Source organism: Carassius gibelio, chromosome A23 (genome assembly GCF_023724105.1).
Source record: "Carassius gibelio isolate Cgi1373 ecotype wild population from Czech Republic chromosome A23, carGib1.2-hapl.c, whole genome shotgun sequence".
NCBI classification, from domain to species: Eukaryota; Metazoa; Chordata; class Actinopteri; order Cypriniformes; family Cyprinidae; genus Carassius; species Carassius gibelio.
Genome location: NC_068393.1, coordinates 10,429,071 through 10,456,733, shown reverse-complemented (window position 1 = coordinate 10,456,733; position 27,663 = coordinate 10,429,071).

Below are 27,663 nucleotides of genomic sequence, written 5' to 3'. Positions count from 1 at the left end.
TCCCGATGTATGTGGAGTTTCATATCGTTACAAAAATCAAGAAATAACATTTTGAACAAAAATATGAAAAAACACTATGAATTTGATTCAGAATGGTAGTCAAAACATAGATAGAGTCGATCAACACCCCAAAGCTTGACTGTAATTATTACCTCTTCGTCGGTCAACATTTTATTCCATAACGTTACAGTTTTGATGCTGTTTCATGTCAGATGATCATGTTACATGTGTTGTTGTTTCTTTTTTTCTTCTTCACTTGTGTTTTTTATTAATTCATTTTATATTTGATAATTCTGTGCAGAAGATGTGCACTAGCGCCCCCTACCGTATAATAATGAAAACACAGATTCTAGGAGTAAGGCTCAAATATATTTTGAGTTTTTGTAAGTATAAGTCAAGTATACATAAATGTCATTTTAAGTATATTTCTGAGGAGTACATAAAGCCCTTTTCTGAGAAGTACATAAAAAGTCCACTAAAAGCATACTTTCCTGTTTTTAGTTTAAAAGATATATACTAATAGCACACTTCAATTAACTTAAACTAAGGGAAATTATATACGAGTTGCTGAGATTTTATGTTGGCATGTTAATTTGAAACTCTGCAGAAACACTAATGTATAATATAGATAATATATCTCTAATTATATATTCAGTAGAGATCAGCAGGTGAAAATCATGAGCAAGTTGCTACACTTTGTAACAAGTCTGTCCACCTGTCTGACCCATTACTCAAAAAAATAGGTCCTCAGTAAAAATCCACCTGAAGGTTATGATGTTTTGTTTGTGCCAAAAAAGAGAGTGTTGACTGCTTTGTATAATGTATTGATCATCAGCATTTTTTTAAAAAAACAGCCTTCCATAAACAACAGATGATGACACGAGAGAACAAGATGACATAAAGAACATACACATTAACATATAATTTGTTTTTTTTCTAAACAAGTACTAAGGACTGTAAACATGAACAAATGTAAAGTACAAAGCGATTTACTTCTTTTTGACACAAACAAAACCTCATAAAAGGAAAGCAGAAGAAACTCTGAAAGTTAATTGCAGTATTATTTTAGAAAGAAATAATGGTTTGCATACTAGTCTTATCCTGTGTGAAAACTATATAAAGCTAAATTTTTGTTCTTCTATAGTGCTCTTATGCTTACTCATAACAACCAATGTGAGATCACATCAACAAATTTATGGTACTAGCCAGGGCCCGTATTCACAAAACATTTGATCTTACAACTAAGAGTTCTCCTAAATAGCAGTAAAGTTCACAAAGCTGCTGAGACAAACTTTATTAAGGAATAGTCAGAAGTCTTAAGCTTACTAACTTATGCTCACTAACTATGCAGTGATTGGCTGATAGATAGTCTCTGTCAGAGATTTATTCATAGAAATGTTGTAGAACGCAATATTATGTTGCCATATTCAAATAATGGTTTTAAAATAAAGTGTTAATTGCCACTTACAAATAAATATTTTGAAATGCAGGCTAAGTGCCACTAATTAAAAAAGTAGGCTATATATTCCGCTAATTTTCAGCCTCTTCTATGTATGATTCTCATAACAATTAGTCAATATGCATTAGGGCTGCCCTCAACTAAAGATTTTTCTGGTCGACTAGAGGTCGTTCATTTTAATAATTAGTTGACTATTAGTTATACTTTTATTAATAAACCATATAAATCATAATAATGAGCCTTTAATTGCCTACATAGCCTAATAAGCACTCAAGCGAATGAACAAAAGGCTTGCCACAGTGCACAGGCAAATATAATAATTATGAATTTGTTAGGGAAAATCAGCAAGTACACTGCATTAACATTTTAATTTATTGAAATGTCGGAATTTTTTTGTTAAACACATGTGCTTTCTGATTTCGGTTTAAGAGATGAAGTGTGCGACAGTGACTCATCTCCACAGCACCTGTATGCATGTTACATACTGATTACATAATGTGAGAATGTTTGTTTTCTGTTTAAATTGGTTCATTTAAAAGTTTCACTCTCCGTAGATATATTTTTAATATCTGTAATATCTGCAAGGCACCAACCCCAATTGCTCCCTGGGTGCCGCGGCATAAATGGCTGCCCACTGCTCCGGGTGTGTGTTCACTTCTCTGTGTGTGTGCACTTTGGATGGGTTAAATGCAGAGCACGAATCCTAAGTATGGGTCCTCTCATGCCGCATGTGGTGCCTCTGCTGTGTTGCAGCAGTGGGGGTCGGTGATGGTGAAAGCCTCCGGACAGACCTAGATCCCGCAGCTCTTCGGCAAGCATGGAGTATAACTCTAAAAAAGTGGTTCTGCCGATATCATGCACAAACTCACAACTGTAAGCATGCTTAGAGACAGGTAGACCCGATGAAGACATACAAAACACTGCGACTTACAAGACGAAAACACCGTTCTGATGGGAGAACGAGAAGCCACTGTGTGTGGATAGGCCGCCATAAAGTAAAAAAGAAAAAAGAAAAAAAAAACTTTGGGGATCTGCAGCATTTCATTCAACAGCTTTTGATATACAGCTCTGGAAGAGCCTGCAGCTTTCAGAACATTTACAACTGCTGTAACAGCGCAAATGGAGCAAGCATGAATATATGAGCACACAACAGCTCTTAGCAGGCTGAGCCAGGAGGGATGGAGCAGAAGACATGAAAGAACAATGGAACACCCCTTAGAGGAGGTCCAAGGACCTGAGGAACCTCGACAGAGAGAAAGCATGAGAGTGATGCTTCTAAGCAGGAAAGCATCAGATTTTATGGTCATAAACAAGGGTAGATTAAGAGTAGATTTCTTAGGACAGAAAGATGGCACGGAGAAATTTTACACCTACAATACATGGCTTCTTCTGATCCACCTCATCCCAGTGATGATCCATTGTAATGAGATCTGGTAAAGGTGGAGACCACATGAGTATAGTGAACTATATAGTGTTATGTTCAAGAAACTAGTTTGAGATCATTTGAGCTACATGACAGTTTGAGCCTGCAGTGCATTATCCTACTGGAAATAGTCATCACAAGATGGGTATACTGTGTGATAAAGGTATTGGCTTTAAACAATGCTTGGTATTAAGTGTGGCAAGAAAATATCCCCCACCAGCACCAGCCTGAACCACTGATAAGGCAGGATGGATCCATGCTTTCAAGTTGTTTATGCTAAAGTCTGACCCTATCATCTGAATGTCACAGCAGAAATCGAGACTAATTAGACAGACAACCTTTTTCCGAACTTGTATTATTCAATTTTGGTGAGCCTGTGCAAATTGCATCTTCAGTTTTCTGTTCTTAGCTGATAGAATTGGCATTTCATGTTGTCTTAGCCCATCTGCTTCACGGTTCGCAGAGTTGTGTATTCACAGATTCTCTTCTGCATTCCTCAGTTGTAATGAGTGGTAATGTTTTGAGTTACAGGACAGGTCAAACCATTCACCTCTGACCACTGGCATCAACAAGGCATTTTTTTTTCAATAGAAATTCTGCTCTGTTAATATTTCCATATTTTTTGTACTATTCTCCTTAAACCCTAGAGATGGTCATGCATGAAAATCCTATTAGATCAGCTTCAGTTTTTGAAAAACTCAGACCAGCCCATCTGGCACCAACAACCATGCCACATTCACAGTTAAATCACTTAAATCACCTTTCTTCGTCATTCTGATGCTCAGTTTGAATTTCAGCAGATCATCTGGACCATGTCTACATGCCTAAATATATGAATGAATGTATGCACGAGTTGCTGCCATGTGATTGGCTGATTATATTTTTTGTGTTAAAAAGTTTAAAAGGTGTACCTAAAAAGGTCCATTCACATACACAGAAAACTAATTGGATATGTACTTCTGAAACTAGACTGTACTAATTTATTGAAATTACAGCTATAAAAGCATCAATATATGACTGCCCATATTTATATGACACTGGCTACTCCATACTCCATCAATACAAGCACACTGTTATTAAAATGGCATGTAAAACATTTAATTAAAAAAATTAAAAATGAAAAAATGATATTAAAAATATTTACAATTTCAAATAACAATTTATTTTTTACAGTGTAAAAAAAAAAATTGCATTCAATATTCTTCAAGGTTCAGCAAACAAATGTAAGGTTGGAGAAAGAGTGAAAATGGTCATGTTAATCTACATTTAGTGCAGAAAACCTTAGCAAACATTATAAGTGGACTTAAAGAAAAGCACAGATTATGGCCTTTTAAAGCTACTTTTGAGAAGTAGCTTTACAGTTGAGGGGCAGAACACGCTCTCCAGACATGTCTGCTAATTATCCCTCAGTCAGAACCACTCATGCTTCTGACGGCACACCATGTACAGCATTTAAAGCTGAAGGCACATGAATTGCTAGTGGCGTAGGACAGAAATTAACTGACGTTCCTCCTTAGGGTGCTGACAGCTATTTCTGTTCATGACAGTGTTGCATAATGGAGTAGAATGTTTGCAAGAGCACTAATTTTCTTCCGAGCTCCCTTTGCAGATCAGTAAGGATTCATTTCATGTTTGTTTGTTTGGTTTTGTTTTGTTTTTTTCTTTCTTTTTTATTTATACAATTGCAGACATGTCAGTGTTTTTGTTGTTGTAGTAGATTTTTTTTTTTTTTGGGGGGGGGGGGATGAGGAGATTCTTTCACAAACAATCTACCGCAGAGATCCAGTGCGATGAAAAATTGCCTTCTGAAAAGCTGAAAGGAATGCAAGAATGTCATCATTACCACAAAAAGAACAAAAAAAATTTTTATTTCTCTTAACTTGAAGGGTATTGGAGGGCCTGGGAAAAGAAATCTTTAGTCAAAATAAATCATAATGAAAATATTTCAAATAATTTTAAAGGTTGAATCAGGTACAAATGATTCTTTAAGACAATAGTCTGCAACCTATGGCAGGTCTCCCTTTGTATCATTCTTTAGTTAGTTGACATATACTGCAGTTGCAAAGTTACTTATAGATAGTAAACTATCAAATGTGGACTATAAAAGTGTTACCGAAAGAAGTATTGCTTTTAAGTTATGAGTAATGTTACTACAGTTTAGGTATTTACAGTTTATACCACTGGCTTTTCTTTTCTCCTTTTGTGGTCTCAAAAAGAAAGGCCATATGGCATAAGAGTAAATAATGATTGAATTTTAATTTTGAGGTGAAAAAAGTTATCTTAGCATCAGCCTGTGTGAGATTATTTGTCTAAATCATATTAATATTATTATTATTATTATTATTATTATTATTATTATTTATGAATAAGTCTGAAATGGTGCATTCCTAGTTATTGAGAGTGAAATACTGACCAGATGCAGGCTCTTGCAATTCTACTCACAATAACAGGATTGCAACACAAGCAGGTTTATAATATGTGTTTCACATGTGATCTCAGGGGTTACACATGGGAATATACATGTTTCACATGGATTCACATGAAAATGTTCCGAAAGCACATTTCAGAGAGAACACCTCTCCAAAGTGCCAGACGCCACTGAATGTGCGCATTTGCTCTCTCAAGTCGGTAATGACAATGAATTGCAGTCAGGTCAAGACCCCGATGAGGATGACGAGCATGCAGATGAGCTTCCCTGAGATGGTTTCTGACAATTTGTGGAGAAAGTCTTTGGTTATGCAAACTGATTGTGGCAGCAGTTGTCCTGGTGGCTGGTGTCAGACGATCTTGGAGGTGAAGATGGTGGATGTGGAGGTCCTGGGCTGGTGTGGTTACACATGGTCTGTGGTTGTGAGGCCGGTTGTACAGTATGTACTGGCAAATTCTCTGAAATGCCATTGGATGCTCTGGTGGACATTCCTGCAGTCAGCATGCCAATTGCATGCTCCCTCAAAACTTGCGACATCTGTGGCATTGTGCTGTGTGATAAAACTGCACATTTTAGAATGGCCTTTTATTGTGGGCAGCCTAAGGCACACCTGTGAGGTGCATCTTGAAATGCCACACCTGTGAGGTGGATTTGCCACCATTTTTCATGAAGGCCTATTTCTCTCAAATATTGTTCACAAAACCTAAGCTTCTCTTCACATGCTAGAAGCCAAGATAACCTGTGTAAGTAACATGGTGAAGAAAAAGAGGAAAAAGAAAATAAAAATCCAGCAGTCAGAACAGAGGATGATGAAGTAAATCACAAGGAGCTGCCCGAACAAAAGTTACCCTCTAAGGCCATGATTTATTGTGAATGGGAGAGGCAGTCGGGTGGAACAGAGAGCGGCACAATCCTGTGCAAGATGAGCCACAGTGAACTGGAGTGTGCAGGTATGTGGAGACGCCACCTCAGGGAACAATGCTGTCAGTGAGTATATCACCTGTGCATGAATCCAGACAGAATGCAGACACAATCGTGAAATCCAGTTGTAGAAAGGCACTGCACTGTATAACTTCACTGAATTTGGCAACATTTGGATTAGAGACCTCAGAAAATTTGATCAATTAAGTTCAGTCTGCTACACATTACTCAAGCATGAGCTCAAGTTCATGATGATTTCAGCATCTGCTGTTTCACATACTGTATAAGGACATGAACACATTAACTTCTTCTCCAGAGATGCTCTGAGAGACTTGTCACGAGTATTTTTTATCATGCCATTAGATAACACACAAAAACTAAATGGTCTTCACTACACTCCACCAAGATATAAGTTTGGTTAAACTTTTAGAAATTATGACAAATACATTACTATTGTATAGTAATTTGCACTTTTCAAAGTAATAATAAAAAACATAATAATTATGCAGTTTACAGTAATAATATTTTGGGTAGCACTTTATTTTACAGTCATGTTCCCCATGTACATACTATGTACTTATTATAGTAATTACAATAACTATGTAATAACTAAATACTTACCTTGAACCTACCCCTAAACCTAACCTTACCCCATGTAGTTACCTTGTATTACCAGAACGTTCTTAGATAAATACACTGTAAGTACACTATAAGTACATGTAAGTACACATAATGTAAAATAAAGTGCAACCATATTTTGTCATTATTTACTCACCCTGAAGTCATCCCAAACAAATAGGAAGTGCATTTCCACCTTAAAAAATAAATCTGTGAGGAGGGGTCAGAGATGAATCGCAATGGCAAGTTACAAAGTCACAGTGTAAGATATGAAGTTGCAAAAAAAAAAAAATAAATAAATAAGTAAATTGCAATTTTTTTATGAAAAAAAAAAATCAAATGATTTTATTTTCTGAGGTAGAAATAACCTTCCATACAAACCTGTATGATTTTCTCCTGTGGAACACGGTGGTGGAAAACATCACAATGGTGAGCATAAGATCATATGATTCAGTTTTTTTGGTAAACAATCCCTTTTAGCCTAGCTGTGCTAATACAAACTACTATTATCACCTCAATCTGAAAGACATCTAATGATGTTCCATCTCTTTTCACATCACAGTTGATATGATAAAGACATCACTGATGATTCAGAGGATGTGAATGAGAAATTATCCTAAACATTCAAGGGTCTTTAAAACCATATTTTCATTTAACTGATTCTTTATGTCCAAATAAACCATCTCTGAGCATCTCTCTCGCTCTGTTTGCATAACAATATTGGGAGTTACATTCATCCTCAATGCAAATGACTACAATCAGTTTGTGGGCAGTCATGCAGTCTCATACTATTTTTAAATGATGTTCATTGAAGTTTTCGCTCTCAAATCACTGAATTTAACTTAAATTGAATTGGAAAAGAGATGTCATGTAAAAACACATTATGTTATGGAAATCTGCTCATTCAGGTCTCAAAAGTCCAAATCGAAAACAAATCAACAGTTTTGTCAATGTCCTTGTTATGTTTTGCCCCCTTCCTTTCTCTTAAATGATCCAGAAATGATTCATGATTGGTAATGCTTTTTATCTTTTTCATACCTTCTGGTTCTGCTGCAAGGTCTGATCTGCTGAGACACGACAAGACACAACTGGTGTGACACAATTAAAGACAGCAGGGAACAAAGAGTTTTTAATCAATATGCAAATTAGTCATTTGTTGGGTTGAGTGACAGTCAAGTAAGTTCATGTCTGTGTGAGTGTCTCTGTGTGTTTTATTGGAAGGCAAATGCAAGCTTTACATTCAAACAGTCTGTTATCCATCTTTTGGATGATCAACTAGATGAAAAACAGCACATACGAGGAATATGATTGTTCAGGAAAACCATGAATGTCAGAAAACACCCTTTTGTCGTGCACGCACTTGCCCATGACCACTTACAAGATTGAAACAAGCACACGATATCGAACACAAACACTCAAGCTGTGACACCGGCTGCCCTAAAGGAAATGAGACTGTCTGGGAAGATGAAGGGCCTCAAAATAAACTACAGACATACTCTGAGTAACGGCTGAAGCTCATGTACAGTTGCTAGAAATCCCTGCAGCCACAGCTGTCTTTCTTTCCATTAATAAGCATATTCCCTTTGTTTTCCTTAACTTACTTGTTTGTTAAGGATTGTGGAGCTGTCACATCATTCTAAGAATTAATAAATCAGACATGACAAGACCAAACAGATAATCTGACAGAGAAATGGATTCTCAGGATCCAACATTCAATTAACTTTAACTATCATATGAAAGAATAACAGAGTAAGAAGGCTGGACTCTTCCATCTTAGCATCCATATATATTATCTTCAAGGCTATGTATAAAAATGTTACTTATACAGTCTCATGGCAGATATATGGTGTGATTTGGTCTTGTACAATGTGGGCTTGGTCTTGTGCTTTTAGACCTTACTGCTGCTTTCGACACAATTGATCACGTTATTCTTATCTCTCGACTAGAGCACTGTGTAGGCATCCGACATGCTGCCCTGCAGTGGTTCAGATCATATTTATCTGACCGATCTTTTTCCGGAAAACTTGGTGACTCTACATCATCTATCGCCCCCCTTCTCTGTGGAGTCCCTTAAGGCTCAGTTCTTGGACCACTACTGTTTCCTTGTACCTTCTCCCTCTTGGAAATATTTTTAAAAGACATGATATTTCTTTTTACCAATGAGAAGAGATGCAAACGATTCTCTGACTCCATTACTTGAATGTCTCAAGGATATTAAAACCTGGATGTCTTTTAATTTTTTTTTATTTTTAATTTAAATGAAGAAAACTGAGATCATTGTGTTTGTCACAGCCGTTGTTGTGACTCCACCCCCGTAAACCTTGGGTCCCTGCAGCAATATGTAAAGCCAGTAGTGACAAATTTAGGCATTAAAATGGATAGTGAATTTAAGCTTGACAAGCAGATAAACAGGGTGGTTAGATCCTGTTTTTATCAATTGAGGCTTTTATCCAAAATTAAACGTGTTTTATCTTTTAATATTTTTGAGCAAGTGATTCATGCTTTTATTTCGACCCATTTGGACTACTATAATGCACTTTACATTGGCGTGAACCAAATTTCCCTTTCATGCCTTTCATGCCTCAAGCTCCACTGGCTACCTGTATATTTTAGAATACATTTTAAGATTTGAATGTTTGTTTTTAAGTCCCTAAATGGGTTAGCACCTCAATACATCCCAGATCTCCTGCATAATTACACCTCGTCAAGGTCACTGAGGTCTGGTGATCAGCTGCGGCTGAATGTGCCCAGGACCAGGCTAAAGACCAGAGGCAACCGCTCTTTTTCAGCAGTTGCTCCCAAATTGTGGAATGATTTACCACTGCATATTAAAGTCGAGCCCACCCTCCACATTTTTAAATCTCGTTCAAAAACACATTTTTTTTTCCCTGGCTTTTAACTCACCATAAGAGCTGTCTGGTCTTCTTTGTCGTTGTTACTGTTGATGCTATTTTATTCATGTTGTGTGTTTTTGTGTTAGATTTTTATCTCTGTAAAGCACTTTGGTAACCTTGCTGTTTGTTTAAATTGTGCTATATAAATAAAGTGGATTGGATTGGATTGGATTGTACCTACAAGCATTTACAAAATTACACAGTTAAAAAAAGTCACTAAGAGTGCACGAAATATTGTCGATCTTAATTAGATTATATGAAATTCAAGGAAATTCAAAGGCACTGCTTCTATGGTCAGACGAAACTAAAAAGAGCTTTTGAGAAGCAAACCCATCAGATGGTTTAGTGCAAACATGGATAAAAAGAACCCCATGTCCTGGATTAAATATACAGCTGGATCTTTAAAGCTGCAGTAGGTAACTTTTGTAAACTTTTGTGTCATTATGTCCTGACAGTAGAATATGAGACAGATAATCTGTGAAAAAAATCAAGCTCCTCTGGCTCCTCCCAGTGGTCCTATTGCCATTTGCAGGAATACCATCGCTCCCGGTAAGAAACAACCAATCAGAGCTACGGTCCCTAACTTTGTTTGTGTTCAAAATGTAGAAAAATGTATATAATAAGCGAGTACACCATGAATCCATTTTCCAAACCGTGTTTTTAGCTTGTCCTGAATCACCAGGGTACACATATAATAAGTGTTTATATTCGGACTATTTTAGATTGTTTCGGGGGTACCGCGGCGGAGTAACCCAGTACCTTTGTGATTCTTCATAGACATAAACAGAGAGAAGTAGTTCCGGCTACGATGTTCTTCCGCATGACTCAAGCAGTTCTGTTTATTAACCACTAGAGCGTCAAAAGTTACCTACCTCAGCTTTAATGTTGTGTGCCTGTTTTACTGCTGGAGGTCCTGGACGTCATGTTCAGATACATGGCACAATGTATTCAATCAGATACCAACAGATAAAAAATCTAAACCTGACTGCCTCCGTTAGAAATCTTACAATGGGCTGTGGTAGGAATTTCCATCAGGGCAATATTCCAAAAAACAAATATAAAAATCAACTATATATATATATATATATATATATATATATATATATATATATATATATATATATATATATATATATATATATATTGCAATTAAAACATTGTTTTCATTAAAAGACAGAATGATCTCTAGACAAGTGGCAGAGTGATGGAGAGTGATTGTACCTTGCTTTCTTGACCAAGACATTATTGCACAAGAAGGGTGGTTGATGGTCATTCTGATGAGTCACTGCTAAAATCCACCCAGGGTTTCCTGGAAGGAGATGAACGTCAGTTTAATTTGAAATGCATTTGATATTTTTCACACAGACAGCCAAGCCTGTAAAACTGCCTGACATTTAGCTTTCTGTATTTTCACAAAGGCTGTATAACAGACATCTTAGATATGCTTGCAGATACCTAGCTAGTAAAGCCCCTGCTAAGTTAATGCTGCAAATACACATTTGCATAAAGTAAAGCTAAGCAAAATAAATGTGTACCTGACTTCTGTTTGCTGTTATATCGCATCTGAGATGTCTTTCTTCGGCCTCAAAACTGTACCAGACAACAAAATGGACGTGGTTGTGTATAAGGGGTAAAAACAAAATGAATACTGTTTGTTTTCTCACACAAACCACTCATTTTGTGTCTTAGGCCATCAATGTGTACTTATGATGGGGAATTGTTTAATTTGGACTTCTCTGTGCATGCTCTTTGAGGTGGTGACCATAGACCTGCATTATATGAGTGACAGACGGTTTGACCTAAAAATATCAAAATTGAAACTACTGCAGAAACTACTGTGTGATTTAAAAGTGAACTATCCCTTTAAGCTATAAATCATTTGTCCTGGCCAATAATCAATTTAAAATTCTAAAATATAAATGAATCATTTGTTAGAGTAGCACACAATATTTTAAGTTTGGAGCTAAGCAATCAAGTAGTTTATTGAATCAAACTAAATTGGTCTGAATTAGTATTTTATTTAATTAAGGACAAGTGAATCACAAACCAAATCAATTTGCGGTCAACCCAAAGATTTACACCGCTAATTTGATTAATCATGCAATTTTGAGAAATAAAGAAAAGCGGTTAGAGCTTTCAAATAAATCATAGCATTTTAACCACTCACAAAGACAACAGCTAAAATGAGACCGAAATGGATTGCCCAATTTTTTTTGTTAATTGGAAAATGAAAAGGGTAAGCTAATTGGTTTTCCATTTGAATATATTTTTCCAAGGACAGGAAGCCATTGGATTAGCACTTCTAATTAGCAGCCTTTCTTAAAAAGGTATGCAGGTAACTGGGACAAACAGGAGACAACCATCTCATAATAGCTTTCAAATCTCACATAGTTTCAGAGATTCAAGGGAAATACCTAAAAAAGACATAATAAGTCAAGGTTAATGCACCACAGGAAGTGAACTGCAGAGTAATTTATGTAAGTATATTGTATAATCACACTTCAATATTATCCTCCATATTAAAATATGGACAGAATATGGATTAAGTCAAAGTAGACTAAATAAAACAAGCAAACATGTAACACCTACAAATTTAGTTCTGGAAAATGACAAGTGTGATGCAAAATGAAAGGAGGAGCAGCTTTAATCCTGAATTCCCAATAACAAAAATAAATTGGAGACAATAAACAAATATGACATGAAAGCAATTATTAAGCAGTTTCTGCCATGTGTTTCTGCCACACACACACACACACACACACACACACACACACAAACACACACAGAAACAAACACTAGAGCTATCAGAAAGGCAACTGCAAACACACTTGTTCCAAATTGACTCTGCAGGAACACAGCACCACAAATCACCCCCACTTATTTCCTAGAGGGACTGAGACATTATCAACCCGCTGTGTATTAATGAACAGCTCCAATCCATTCATCCCTCCTTTTCCTGCTCCTCTCTTTCATTTGCTCTCCATTTCTTTCATTACAACTCTCCTTTTGTGACTCTTCTTATTATCTGCAGCCTCATCTGTTCTTCTACCTCTCTGATTTCATACTCGGAGCCAAAACGCATAATATCCACAAACGGCTCTCGCTCCATACTTTGCATCTGACATCTGTAAACAAGTACTGTCCTGCCGTACCCTTACTGTCCTTCACATTTTAATAAATCACATGATTTATTATAGTGTTCTTTCAGTGAGCAAAGCACTACACTGTTTTTCGTTCCTGAAAATGCCACACTGTCTTTTTAATTTTAGGATGTTGCATTATGTCACTGGAACACTGTAGACTTTTTAACAGAATGTAAAAGGATTAATGGCATTTGGCCATTAAATCATACACTGAAATTTCATTTCAATTCATATATTTTTTTAAAACACTGAAACCAAAACCAGTAATTAGTAGGTGATATTATGTTTTTGTTAGGAAATTTTTTAAGAAAAAAATATATTCCACTCCCAATATTTTCATATTTGGTCGAGCCACCTTTTGCTGCAATAGCTGCTATAATTATTTTGGTATACATATGTAGCAGCTTTGCATACAGTGACAAAGTGTTTAAGGCCCATTCTTCTCCAGGTTGTTTAGATTAGTTGGGTTATGTTTTTGAATTGCAACTTTCAAACAGGATAGAGGATAGGACTCAATAGGATAGAGATCTGAACTTTGTCTAGGCCACTGCAGGACATTTATCTTCTTGTTTCTGACCCATTACAGTGTTGCTTTGGCCTTGTGCTTGGGATCATTGTCCTGCTGAAAATCAAATCAAGCCAAGTCAGCTTTATTTATATAGTGCTTTATACAATACTGATTATATCAAGCAGCTCTGCAGTGTCAAACCGGAAAATAGTTTGTCAATAATGCAAGAAGACAATAACAAAGAGTCATTTTCCAGCTAAAGTCAGTTCATTGTTGATTCAGAGATGACATCATGCAGTTCAGCTCTCTACCAACAGTGTTTGTGCATCACTAACTAAGCAAGCCAAAGGTGACACTGGCAATGAACCAAAACTCTACTGGTGACAGAAATGGAGAAGAAACTTTGGGAGAAACTACACCAGTCAGGGGGCCAGTTCTCCTCTGGTCTGATGAAATCACCATGGCATGGTTTATTTTGAGGTTGCAACACAGGACAGATTTTGCAGAGGACTTGTCTGGTTGCCGTGGTCTTGTGCCAATGGTTGTTGAGGTGACAAGGTCTCTGGGGTGCATCTAGTTTACATGGTCTCTGCTGACATTCAGGGCTGTAGAGTTCGTCCCTAGGTGTTGATCCACCATCTGGTCTGGATAAGGACTAGATTGGTGGCTACGGTGGCCATCTGATCTGGATACAGACTTGGTCCGTATGGCTATGTTGACCTCAGAATAAGAATGAAAGAGACTAATATTAACGTTAATTCCTTTCTTCTTAAAATGTAGCGAGTGCATCGAGTGTTACAGGAAGTGTTCCTGGTTCTGGTTGTCCTCATGAATGCACCCTAACAATCCTTTATTGGATTTGAGTTATAGATATGTGATAGTGTTTTATAAGCATGCCAGGTTAAAGAGATGGGTCTTTAGAAGGTGAATTTCCTCCCAAGCTTTTTTTTTTTTTTTAGCAGACTGAAGCAGGTTCTTTTGTAGTATTTCCCTTTTTTTTCTCAAGCCATTTTCCTTTCAGTTCTAACAAGAGAAGCATACCCACACATACTGCACTGTAGGGATGGTGTGTCTTGAGGCATTAAAAGTTTTAGAGTTGCACCCCACACATAGTGCTTTGAATTTTGGCCAAAAAGCTCTGGTTTGGTCTCTCTGACCACAAAATCTTCTCCAAAATCACAACTGTGTAACTCACGTGCTTTTTGGCAAAAACCATATGTGCTTCAGATGGTATTTTTTGAGAAACAGGTTCTTTCTTGCCAACCTCCCCTACAGGCCAGAATTATGCAGTGCTCTTGATATGGTTGACTGGTGCACCATTTCTCCACTTGCAGTCGCTGAACTTTGTAACTCCTTCAAAGTGATGTTGGGCCTCTCTGTGGCTCCTCTCACAAGTCTACCCTTTGTTTGAATGCTGAGTCTTGAGGAACAGCATTTTCTTCGCAGTGACTGGGTGGTGTAGTGGACCTTCCACTTCCTGATTATTAATGCAACTGTGTTGAATACTCATTGGTCTTAATCATCCTTCATATTCACAGCCTGACCAGTGATCCTTCAACAGAGGGTTATTTATCAATAAATTGTGATTGCATGTTTAATTATTCAGAGGAGGATGTCGCAATTAAGGCAATTTTCTTTGATCTGTGTAACCTGACAGCTTCCATAGCATATGGGGTTAAATACTTATGCAAGCAAGGTACTAAAACTAAGTTTGTTTGTTTTTTCTACCAAAAATATTTCCTTACAAAAACACAATGTTGCCTTCCAATATTTAGAATGAAATTTCAGTGCACCATTTATAATTTGATAATATGAGAGAATTGTTCAGGGGTCTGAATACATTTGCAAGGCACTGTGATTGAACTGGAATATCCTACATAAACAATTCTGCATCCAGCACTACAGATAGTGCCTTTTGTTCAAAGATGCGCATCTGATTTGAAATGAGCATTAGTGACAGAATCATCAGCAAATCAAATGATGACGTTCAATGACAGCACACCCTTTGGGTCTAGCAACGTGCCCAGTTCTATACCCTCAGCCAGGGTTGCCAGGTTCTCTCGAAAAAACCCAGCCAATCATCTTTCGAGGGGTGCCCCGTTAAAAACCGTGTTCCATGAATAAAATACACGGTTTTGGCGGGGTTCCTGTGGTAAAATTAATATTGCAGGGGCTGAATATCATTTAAAAAATAACCCGGTAACTGTGTTACAGTAGCTCAATTTGGCAACTGCACCCCAGCATTTAGTTAGGAATTTCCCAAGTATGAAAGTGAAATTAAACAAAAAGAAAATGACAACCGCAGTCGCTGGTGACTACACCAGATCTTCTTACTGATCTACTATTTGCCTTTTTTCAAGGCGCTCTTTTGCAGACTAAAGAGGAATAACTAAGAAAGGATAAACTACTCAAACTGAATTTGCTAACAAAGCTTTTGTGCGCCATTTCAAAGCTTACAACTTGAGCTTGAGCTTGAGCTTGAGTCTATCTGAAAACTAAGGCATGCTGATTTTCTGCCTCGCTGCCAGATGAGGCAATGACTTTGCAGGCAGCGTTTTTGCACAAATGCACCTCATGAAATGGATTTCAGACAGGCTTCTGAGGCAGAGTAATGGTTTAATGATCTACAGCAAAATATAGAGAGCTTGGGTGATAACTAAGTGAATATTTCATTACTGCAGTATAAATTTCATCAAAAATATACTTTAACACAAAAACTGACCACCGGCCACAACTTTCAGACTCCATCTTTATTGTTTAGCTTAACTGCCATGGAATGGAATGCACAGGACTGTGTGATATCAAAGGCAATGAAGGATACATCTATGCTGCCTTCAAAAATCAGCCAGTTGAAGGCATCTCAGGAGACAGGAACTGAAGCTAACATTGAATTTGGACGTGCCTTAATGCCTTCCTACCTTGGAATTCGTCCTCTGAAGGCAGATTTTTTCAGTTTACGGATGCAGCCAGTGAGTGGCTAACAGCTAGCACCAAGCACAACAAGTTATTAGGGCATGTTTACTTTTTAATATGAGTAAAGGGACATGGAATGACAGACACACAGACTTTATTTAAAAGTGACAGGTGAGTTCTTTATTATTCGAGGAGTATGGAATGTACATTGTTATGGATGTGTACATGGTGCGTTGATACTGTGGTGTGGTATGTGGATGTCCAGCATTTGTACAGTTTTGCTGCTTCTTCTTCTTGGCTTTATGATGAGTTGCAATCTCAGTTTTGCTGCTGTGGGCGCATCATAATTTTAGAGTGACGTGAACGTTCATAGTGGCCCTTGTATTGGTGGATTGCTTTTACTGATTCATGTAGGGAAATGTAATCTGCATTTTACCCACCATGATCTAGCCTACTGCTGAAATTTGCCTACTGCTGAAATCAGCTGTCAATGTTGTTGAGAGCCTGTGTGCGGCATAATATGAAAATGTTATGCTTATGGCTGTGTAAGCTGTTACAGAGATGTGTAAGGGTATGTAGTTTAGCCTAACCTGATTTTACCAAGTGAGACATGTTCCTGGGACAACATCGTTGTTGACCCTGGAACAACATTGTGATTAACCAATCAGATTTGAAGAACCAGTTAATAGATTTTGTGAAGTTTATGCTTAAAATCAGTGTTTGGTGCTTGTACATCAGTGTCATTCATTTATCATTTCCTCTGATTTTAGGGATTACTCATGGTTAAGGTTAGGTTTAGGTGTAGGGATATGGTTAAGAATATATTTTTGGAGTAAAATGTTGTTCCAGGGTCAACAAAATATGTTGACCTAGGAACACATCGGACTTGGCAAAATCAGGACGTGCATGTAGTTTACAGTTGCTTACTGAAGGCCCTGACTGAAACCCCGTGGTACACTACTGCTCATAACATCCTTGTAAAACATATAACACTAATATGTCAAAAAAAAAGATAAAAAAAAAACACAGAATCAGTGAGTAGGAAAAAGGATCACCCCCTCCTAAAAATGACTTGTAAACTCAATCAGGTGCAGCTAATCACCTTCTCAGTGGCACACAAAGTCATTTGACTTTCAAATGTGATTAGCTTTGGTCATTTTGTTTAGTTCAGCATGAAAATAGGTTTCCTGGAGCATTTCAGTCCTTGGTAGTGCAACTAAAGCAAAAACAATCAACTATGGGTGGCAATGCACTGTCAAAAGAACTCCAGGATAAAGCTGTGGACAGGCACAAGTCAGGAGATGGAAACAAAAAATAAAATAAATAAATAAAAAATAATTAAATATATTATTTGTCCTCAACACCAACTTATATGTGTGCCAGATATCCAATACAGCTCACCATCCAAATAAAATCATTCCTCCAGTAAAGCATGGAGGTGGTGATATCCTGTTATGAGCTGTTTCTCTGCAGCATGGACTGCAGCACTTATCAGGATAAAAGAAACAATGGATAGCGCAAAATACTTTCAAATTCTTGAGGAAAATCTGTTTCCGTCTTCAAGAAAGTTGACAATGGGAAGAAGGTTTACCTTCCAACATGATAATGACTCAAAGCACACAACAAACTTGAGCACACAGTGGTTGAAAAAGATGAATGTCTTTGCATGGCTTAAACCCCACTGAAATTCTGTGGAATGACTTGAAGACCCCAGTCCACAAACCCTCACCATCAGATTTGACTGAACTTGAGCAGTTCTGCAAAGAATCGTGAGCAAATATTACAAAGCCTAGATGTGCAAAGTTAGCAGAAACATATCTCAACAGACTAAATGCTGTAATTAAAGCAAAGGTGGTTCAGCAAAAAACTCACACAAGGGAGTGATCCTATTTCCAAATCAATGATTGTTTTGTTTGATTGTTTGCCGCCTTCTTTTCTTCTGACATGTTTGTGTTATATATTTTACTTGTATGTTATAAGCTAATATGAGTAAATACAGCTGGATAAAACAAAAATTGTGTCCATCTTAATTTCAGGGGGCAAAGCAACAAAATGTGATTATTTTAAAGGGAGGTCTTTCTATGAAGCCTGTATTTATAATGCATTATAACGTTATACTTAAGGCATTATAATGAATATTATATATATATATATATATATATATATATATATATATATATATATATATATATATATATATATATATATATATATATATATATATATATATACACTGTAAAAAATAAGTGTAATTTTAACTGTAAAATTTTGTATAAACGCTACGGAAAAAAACTGATAATAGGTTAACAGTAAGTTCCCGTACTATATACAGGGAAAAACTGTAAAAGATCTAACAAAGCATTTAATGTAAATTTACAGTAAAATTCTGTTAATTATACAGCTTTTAGAAGTAAAAAAAGAACAAATCAATGTATAATTTACAGTCTAAAACTGTAAACTGATATTCCCAGAATTCCCTGCGTGACACTCCACGTTTGAAAGTATTTTGTTTAAATAATCATGTTTTTAAATAGTTCTTGTTATCAATTATGTACATTTGAGCTTTATGTTACATCTTCTGTTGCTTAATGAAAGTTTTTTGCATTATTTAAGTATCACGTGTGTTACCATGATGGTGTTTTGTGTTTCCATAAATGTGCACCTTCTATATGTTAATATATACTTCTGCTTGTGGTGAAGCTACTTGTGATGAGCTTTGATACTTCATGTGGCTTTCTCTTATACAGTACCATCTTTATTATTATGGTGGTTGTCAGTATTTTCAAGGTACAAAACAGATTTAATTTTGTGTGTTGTTGAATTTACTGGTTTATATTCACATTTTCTTGTTTGTAAATTACAGCTTTATATTGTAAAATTAACAGTTTTTGACGTAAATGTGTTTACAGTTTTCTGTATTTTTACATATATATAACAATTTTAATATATTATAGCATTTATTATATAACTTGTGGTAATAGCTTTTCAGAGTATGATTTTCAGATTATTTATAACACAATGAACACAATGAACATGTTGCATCCACTTTTACAATGGATTATATTTCTCATAGTTATAATGTATTATAAGTCTCATATCTTGCCATTTCTCTGAAGCTACTTTACTTAAAGCTGTCAAAGACCACTTATAAGTAGTTATAATAATATTAATAAGAAAAAATAAGAAAATCTCAAACAGCCATAAGATCAGATATCAGATCAGTTTGCTTTGAACTATTTTTATTGTAATATCAGTTTGATTATTTTGCTGGTACCCTTTAGAGAGCTGATGATAAGTAACTCTGCAACTACATATCAACTAGTGGTCATTGGAGTATTAGTATGTCTATCACTGTAAATACATGCTAAAACTTTATTTTGATGGTCAACCAACAGATAAGCTGACTAATGTATTTGCAAGTACATCAGCTTATTCTACCATACTGGAATCTACCATCCTTGAGCATACTGATACTCTAATGAGAGTTAGATGGCATGTAGTTGCAAAGTTGCTTATAGTCGATTGATTAAGAGGACAATCAAGATCATTTGATTTGATTTATTTTATTTTCACTACAAAAGTATAAAACACAATATTATACCTTTCAAAAAATGAAATGTGATGGAGAATTGCTGAAAACCCCTCAAGGGGCTTAGTTGGTGGCAATATCCATAAAAAAAAATTATATTTCATAAATTAAAAACATATTATAAAACATATTATCATACACTTTAAAGTTGGGTTTAAAACAGAAACCCATAAGGAAAATTCAAACAACTTAGTAAAAACAATTTTACTCTCTGTTTAAACTGTTCTTTAGAAACCTCAATAAGTGATGTGGGAAAACTGTTCCATACCTTGGACCCTCTATATAATACACTAAACTGTGTTTGAGTCATAAGAGACTAGGGAGGCCTGATAAGACAACCACTATGAGTTAGATACTGATGAAATTCATTATTAAAAATAAAGATATTACAAAGGTGCTGGGAAAATAACTTTTTCATAGAATTATAAACAAATAAAGCAATTTGAAGTTGATTTACTTGATAAACAGTAAGAATACTTGCCTGAGTAAACAGTGATTGTGAAGAGTGTCTACGATTTACATAAAATATTATTCTTAAAGCTCGCTTCTGAAGTCGAAAAATAGATTCCAGTTTAGTTGGGTGGGTACTAGCCCAAGCAACATTGCAGTTATTTATATGTGGGTATAACATTGAATAATACAACATGACTGAAACTTTTTTTGTTAATCAGGTGCCGTATTTTACCTAATATACCGAAAACTTTGGCTATTTTGTACTTGTGGCACTAATGTGTATATGCTACAGTGAGCACTGACCCAGTATTCCAATGCTTGAGCAGAAATCTCATTAGATGCTGATACAAAAAGAACCAATTAGCTGCACCACATGAATAATGATGCCATTACGTCAAACTTTATGTCAAATGGAACCTACTGGCCAGCGCCATCTAGAGTTTCATGACATAACTCTGTATATAAATGTATATAGATCACTCCATTGGCAAAAAGCTCTAGGGTGTCGCTAAGATATCAAAGGAAATTGTGCTGTGCAGAACATCCCACAGCATCAAGCACAAGTCAAGAAAAAGCACATAAAATATCTAGTAACTGGTGCAGTTTTATAGATGTCTTGAGAAAAGAGTCTTGGTCACAGCCTTAGGCTTTGTAAATAGTAGAGAAATCAATATTGGAGCTGCCCACGTCATGCTTCAACTACAGGGCAGGTATGGCCTGTAGTTGAAGCAAAATGGGGGCTAGTCTAAATCTAGTAGCTAAAAGTACAGTTCACCCCAACATGCATGTTCAAAAATGTGGTCCAATTGTCATGTGTAATATGTCTGTTCAGACAAATACATAAAAGCGTATGACACAACTTTCCATATCAGACATACTCTAGTCATAGAGAAGTAACATCAAGTCAAACAGCCATTCAGATTTCTGTATTCTCTATGGAAGCTATCAAACAAGCCCGGTACCAGCCACTATCTCATGACCAATTCATACATATTACACGAGAAGGCTTATTCATAGAATTTTGTATGACCTCACTGATATGATTTTGTATGATTTCTGGGAGGGGTTTAGGTCACAGTAGAGTGGTATTTTGTACAAATTTGTATTTTACTTAAATATGTATATATATATATATATATATATATATATATATATATATATATATATGTGTGTGTGTGTGTGTGTGTGTGTGTGTGTGTGTGTGTGTGTGTGTGTGTGTGTGTGTGTGTGTGTGTGTGTGTGTGTGTGTGTGATTTTTACAAATCATACAAATTTGCACAAGGGAGGTCACACAATAGTTGTATGAATTAGCCACCTCGTAAAACAGGTACGAATTGCTGTGCAAAATAGCCACCAAGTTATAGTTTTATATAACAGCAACAGTACTGGACATGTGACCAAAATCATGAATCTTATTGGTTGATATATATATATTTTTTTTTTTTCACAGCATGAAGGAAAACAGTTTTGAACACTTCTCTGCAAAATTGTTGGCTTGACGGCATACAAATGTTTTTGACAGCCATTCATTCCAAATAAAATGTTTATGGTAACAATTATTTGCACATTTGTCTTAGTGTAAATGGGCCATTGCAGCATGTTCAACTACTTAAACTAATGAATTATTATTGAATTGCAAAAAAAAAATATTTTCACAAATTAGCTTGAATCTTCAAATTTACCATTGCTTTATTTAACCAACGATCATTAGGATATTTTAGATGAATTCCTTAAAAACATTGCAGGACCTTAATATGAAGATATAATTAGGCAGGAGAGAAAAGCCTAATAAATACCAGCATGCACATGAACTCAATATCCTTCCAGCATCAAAGAATTAAGCTGATAATTAGGTGATATTTATGCAGCATAACTCAGGCTAATTGTATGCTTCATAACGGACCATCCTTTAAAATAGGCTAGCAGTCCTTCAGCTTTCAACACTAAGGCAAAATAACTGAACCAGACGAAGACAGACTGGAACTCCTTAAAAAACAAAACCCTACTTTAAAACCAACAGCGATTGTCATTTGTCAGAACAGACACACAAACATATCTTCCGGAACAGAATTGTTAAACAAGACTACGTTTTTTGGCACATACACTTGCATCAAAAGAGTTACCACAGTCTATTAAGATTACTAGGATGTGCTCTCTTCTGCAATGCTGTAATTGCAAAAGCCAACTACTGAACGTGGTGACACATAATTACATGAATTATGGGAAGAGTGTGTTAGAGAGACTTATTAATGGGAGGCTCAATGATGTGTGAAGTCTTCCGGTTGCCGACTAACACCAAGGTGGAGCTAGATATTATTTTATGAAAAGTGATGAATGTCTCAGAAAACTTTTGGATAAATTTGCCATGCTGCCTTCAATGAGTCTGATGATTACTTTCTTTTATAGAGCATTTGAACTTTATGTAATGAAATAAGAAAGTGATTAAAATTAGCAAACACGACACTAATTTGATTATAAGGCTTGTAACACTGCAGTTGAAGTACAGAAGCATCCATCATGATTTCATGACTGGGTGACTTCAGAAAGATTCTGACTAAAGCTGAAGTGCAACTAGAGAAAGATAAGGGCTTTTTACACTGTCCTTAAACTTGGGTTAAGGAGTGTTTCAGAGTCTGAGACATGGTTAGCCCCACTTTTAACCCAGGGTTATGAAAACCTGCTCTAGAGCATCACTTATGATGGGTTAACCACAAACTGCCAAAGGTGAGCAGTGTGAAGTGATGCAGTGCTAGAATGATGCAGTGAGTTGTTTAGCAACAGACAACCAATCATAAACTGCCTCAGTGCTTACAAGGCACCAGACTGTGACTGGAATAGTCATTCTTAAAAATGTCTTCTTTTATTTCTTCTTTACAGGTTTAACTGTCACAGTGTCTGGGTTGTGTTCCCTGGGTGTCCACTAGGTGTCCTCCGTTCCCACGGTGTCTGTCATCTCATCACTTCCTGTTCCCTTATTTGGTCACCTTCCTCCTTGTTTTAGTTAATTGATTGTTCCCCACCTGTCTCCAGTTTCCCCATTATCCTTCTGTGTATTTATACCCGGTCTGTCTGAGTCTTTGTCAAGGAGTCCTTGTCGTATGAATGATACTTTCCAGAGTCTGCTCTTCCCGTGTGTTTTTGTTTGTTTTTATGTTTTTGGAATTTCTGGTTTTTGACCCTGCCTGGACTGTTTACTCTTTTGGATTGCCCCTCAAATAAACCTCGCACCTGCATTTGGATCTCTCCTGTGTTTCTTGTATCACTGTACGTGACAGAAGGACTCCGTCATGCTTAGATCCAGTGGTGTGGGATTTCGTATCTGTTCCCCAGCTACCATGGAGGAACTACCAAGCCGAGGCGTCTCATGTCTCTACAAGCAGTCCAAAGTCAAGTCAGGTGCCCATTGACTTTCCAGAGTTGAGTCAGGTGTTTGTGGACCCTCCTGAGTCAGGGCCAGACACCGATGACCCCCCCAGAGTCAGGGCCAGTCACCGATGATCCTCCAGAGCCAGGGCCAATCACCGATGACCTTCCAGAGTCAGGGCGGGTCACCATTGAACTTCTAGAGTCAAGTCAAGTCACTGGGTGGTCTGCTGCTCCGCCCTGGGAGACTCCGGCCTCAACCACAGGGGCGTGGTGGTTATCTGCTCCACCCTGGGGGACTCTGACGTCGATCACAAGGACGTGGTGGTCTTCTGCTCCGCCCTGGGGGGCTTCCGCTGTGACCACACGGACATGGTGGTCTTCTGCTCCGCCCTGGGGGGGCTTCATGTTACTATTTGTTTTCTTGTTTTGTGTCTTCACTCTTGTCCCTGTTCCCCTCTGTTAGTCTGGCCGCCTCCCTCCTGGTCTCTGTTTTCTATCGTGGAGCGTCTGGAAGCCGCTCCGTAGAGGGGGGGTTCTGTCAGAGTGTCTGGGTTGTGTTCCCTGGGTGTCCACTAGGTGTCCTCCTCATCATCCCCATCTCATCACTTCCTGTTCCCTTATTTGGTCACCTTCCTCCTTGTTTTAGTTAATTGATTGTTCCCCACCTGTCTCCAGTTTCCCCATTATCCTTCTGTGTATTTATACCCGGTCTGTCTGAGTCTTTGTCACGGAGTCCTTGTCGTATGAATGATACTTTCCAGAGTCTGCTCTTCCCGTGAGTTTTTGTTTGTTTTTATGTTTTTGGAATTTCTGGTTTTTGACCATGCCTGGACTGTTTACTCTTTTGAATTGCCCCTCAAATAAACCTCGCACCTGCATTTGGATCTCTCCTGTGTTTCTTGTATCACCGTACGTGACATTAACATGAGAATATGACAGACAGACAGGGTCCCTTTAAGAATGCTTGTTGACAATTTACAATTTCAAGTGCAACAAGCTAAACAAACAAGAATTAGAGCGAAAAACAGGAAAAGGGGCCTGAAAACTCTCCAGACTGTCGGAGTACTCAAGAGTACATTACGTCATGGAAACCTACATCGTTTAAATACATGTACACACAGCGAGGTGTCAGAAATGGAAGATGTTGAATGCAGTCCCTATGGAACCACATCTCCACTCTACCCAGAACACAGTGGGCCAAATAGTGATGTAAAAAGTGAAAAGGGCCAATGGAGATTAATAATTGAAAAATGTGCAAGGAAAATTAGATTAATGAGAGCAAAATCAAAGCAAGACATCATACAGACATACTGTATATGAGAAGAAAATGTGACAAAATAAATTGCATACATGCTTTTAAAAATCAGTGTTCAGTTAAATTAACAAAAGTTAGTTTTAGCATTTTGTATGTGCTGGTATAATATTAAACATAGTTAGAAATGTTGACATACATTTAAAGGGTACTTATGTATGAAGTGGAGGTTTATTACAGAAAGGATTTTGAAAATTTCTCTTAAAACCACCACTGTTCCCCACACTGCATAACCATTACATATTGTGCTTCTAAGTGATATGCATTTTCTCTGGAATACGCAATATGTCATATAGTATTACCATAATTCATTTGTAATTAAACATCTTGACTAGGGACATAAATCTTCAAAGTTCCCCTTCATTCTCTTTAGTTAATTATTAAGTTGAGTAATGGTAGCCAGTTAATAAGCAAAGAAACATATTTTCCATGACATACAATAGTAACACATTTTCTTATTCTTTAAAAGGCAAGTGCAATAAAAAATTATGAGGTGTGATTGTCTTTAATACTAACCGAGGTGCTAAGTATGAGACAATGTACTACTGTCATCCGAAGTGTGGGTGATGTGATACATTTTGGTTTATATATCTCACTCCAGTCATTATTATTAGTCAGTCATTCATAATATATAAAATAATATAAAAATGTGAGTACAATCATGTGCTTTTGTTCAGTCTGGTGTCATGCTGTGTGCTGTTACCAGCCAACGGCCACCACTCCATTCTCTCAATTACAGGCCACCTGTGCTAAATCAATAATCTACTCACTTGTTTACTTCAAATGAAAGCACTTACAGCACAGCACTGACATGTTAGCACAGGAATGAGCAGTGGACTCCACAGCCTCACTCTGCTGCTGATATTGAAGAGCATCAGTGATTTAACATTCATGAGAATCCACTGTTGAATGTCATCATGGTAGATGAAGTCATTATAAGGATGGTGAGCTCTGACCTATGCATAAATTAGAGACAGGGGAGATTATATTTCAAGCAACCCAGGAGATGAAATTTAATTAAAATGTACTAATGGATGAATACCAACACACACACACAAACACATATATATTATTATTTGTACATTATCATTTGTCAGTTAGACAGATAAAAAGGTTACTATAAACAAAATTAGGTTAATATGAACATATTTAGGTTTATTTTTTTATATTTTTTATTTTGTAAAATGCTGAGGGAGGGAAAATTATCAATTTATGTAAAAAAAAAAAAAAAAAAAATTGACTATATAATCCCCCTCATATAAACTTTTAAAATATTGTATAATATAAATGAACAATTAGAATATATCTGAACATTTCTAGAATTTAAAATATGACAGATTCAAGTAAGATTGGATTATATGGATATAAAAAAAAAAATAATATATCCGTTATTTATTTATTTATTTATTTTTCCATTGTTGTTTACATTTCTTCAAAGTGGGCTAAATGTTCATAAATGTTTCAGAAGGCAGACCAAATAAAGCTGTAAAGGACTTTGTTTCACAACTTAGCCAAAAATCCTCCAAATGCAAGCTATGAAAACAAATACAGTGAATAAATCTATGTAAGCTATGCCATACATTATGTGCAAAATAAGGGTTCAAATCTAAATTCATTTCAACTTTTAAATGTTTTAATTGTTTTCATAGTATTCATGAGGAAAAGTAAAGAGTAAAAAATTTAAGTAACAATCCTCAGGGAGCACAATCCAGAGAATGGTATGGGCAAATACGAAGGCATCAATTTGAGAACAAAAAAAGGCCACAAAAATAGAAGTGTTCATCTATGTTGCCATCGCAACACTGAGTTTAGCAGTAAACCTATAGGGTCTGTCTCTCTACTTGAGTCTCAGTGCAGGGGTTAAAACATCATTTGAAAAACACACACCAAGTGTTTTTTGTCTTTGGTAAGCAAGATTGTATGGTATGATTTAAGACCTGTCAGGCACACCTGTGATGTCCCACTAACAATGTTTCTTAAAATACAAAATGTATGAGTCATCACAGCCTTTCACAAAACCTGCAGACAATAAGGAGGCTGGAAACTCACTGAGGGGGTGAAAATCAAGTTTCCATTTCCGTGTAAAATCAAACCATTTTAAATGTAAATGCATGAGCCATGTTGTTCTTGTAATATATTTTTCATCCATTTTAAGGCATAAAAATGAAACATTTTCAAAAGAAACTAGAATGTATGGCTGAGAGAAAAATGTCTGCTGCAATCTAATAAGTGCATTCATCTTAAAGGACACATCTGATGTATAAATAACACAATCTCTTCTAAATGCCAGATCTTAAGTTTCCAGTGATGGCTGAGGCAAAGTGCTCTGCTCTTATTTGTTCTTCATAAATTACTGAGAATTTGCTGTTCGTGTTGTGTAAGAACATATCCGTCTCAGATCCTCTTGGCTAAAGCCTACTACATAAAATACATTTTTTTTTAAATCCAGAGACAGACTTCCTCTAACGGTGGTTCCTGTAGGAGCTGCAGGAGATTGGGAAGTTGATGAAAAGCTAATAATTAATTAAATCAAATGTAAAATTAAAAATAAAGACATGGGACTGCATAATTGAAGGAACATTTAATCCAAAAACTTTATCTGAAAATTTACCAAGGCCATCCAAGATGTAAATGAG